At 52.7% G+C, this 1343-nt stretch overlaps 1 pseudogene; it reads left to right on the top strand.

Annotated features, from left to right (window-relative positions):
• LOC107680053 (cadherin-like protein 26) overlaps positions 1-1343 on the top strand; it is a 33316-nt pseudogene that overhangs the window by 3092 nt on the left and 28881 nt on the right.

The following is a 1343-nucleotide window of genomic DNA, read 5'->3' as shown; positions in this document are numbered from 1 at the left end:
TTCCAGCATACGAGTTATGCCAACATCGAGGCGATGCGCAAAAGCGGCTATGAGAAGATGCCCCCTGTAGAAGAGATGCTGGCTAGCTATCTCTCTATGGGTGAGACATTCTCTCTTAAGACTCCCTCCTTGCCATCTAAGCCCCTTCAGGATACATCTCTCTTAAATGGCAGGGCATACGCAGCAGCAGGTCAGGCTGTCGCTTCATTGCACACGATGGCGGTGCTTCAGGCGTATCAGGCTGATCTACTGAAAGACCTGGATAAAGGCGAGGGCCTTTCTCCCAATGAGGTAGCTGAGTTGCACCGCACCACAGATCTCGCTCTCCGTGCTACTAAGCAGGCCGCCTCTGCTTTGGGGAGGTCCATGGCGGCTATGGTGGTAACGGAGAGACATCTGTGGGTGAACCTGGCAGATATCAGGAAGAAAGAGAGAGGCTTTCTTCTCGATGCTCCGGTTTCCCCTTCCGAACTTTTCGGTACCTCCGTCGAGAAGTTCAGGGAGGCGAAGGCGCGCTCAGTGGCCTTCAAATCCTTAATTCCACGAAGGTCCAGGTCTGAGCCCGAACAACCCAGGGGTCCTGGCCCGTCTGGGTCTGAGGATCAGAGACGGGCACAGAAGGCTAGTGTCGCAGCTCGCGCTCCTCCCCCACCTGTGTGTAGGGGTAGGAGGAATCGCGGGTCAAAGGGAGGTAGGCAAGACCTAAGGGCTGTGATCCAGATGAGGCATCAGCGCTTTCGTCTGGATCAGAGTGATACTTGAGTATCTACTCCTTTCCCTCGGGGGGTTTAACATCTGCCCTTATCTTCCCCTTCCTAATTCCCCTGTAACCACCATCTGACCGAGGTTAGGTAGGAACTTCCTGCATTACAGTCTCCTATGCTGGACCTGTGATGTTTCGGTTGGTTCTATGGCTTCATAATAACCACCTTACTGATGGTCCGGACTAGAGGCTTCTTCGGGTCGCTTCTTGAACGGGGCTCCTGCGTGGAAACCATGGTGGATGAGTATGATCCATTTTTATAAAAATATATATTTAATACGCTGGTGGTTGTGTGTATTCCATCTGCAAGCTTTCTTTGCAGTGTTTTCCGGGACCTGTATGTTTCTGTCCTTTTCTAGGGTAGGTACTCGGTGAGCACCTCCTCTGCTGGATTCAGAAACCGGGTTCTCGACTTGCAGCGATTACCTCACTCGTCGATGTTGTATCCAGTCGGTATGATGGCCTGTCTGGTACGCCGTATCTAGGTCACCCTGAGGGGCTTCCTGGTCACCAGGATATCCCCTCTTGCTGAGGCATCGAGCGGGAAGTATAGGTGGCATTTGCGAGAACCTTCTTGTGA

The sequence above is a fragment of the Sinocyclocheilus anshuiensis genome, unplaced genomic scaffold, assembly GCF_001515605.1.
Source record: "Sinocyclocheilus anshuiensis isolate Anshui unplaced genomic scaffold, SAMN03320099.WGS_v1.1 scaffold1137, whole genome shotgun sequence".
NCBI classification, from domain to species: Eukaryota; Metazoa; Chordata; class Actinopteri; order Cypriniformes; family Cyprinidae; genus Sinocyclocheilus; species Sinocyclocheilus anshuiensis.
This window is presented reverse-complemented; position numbering and strand designations above follow the sequence as displayed.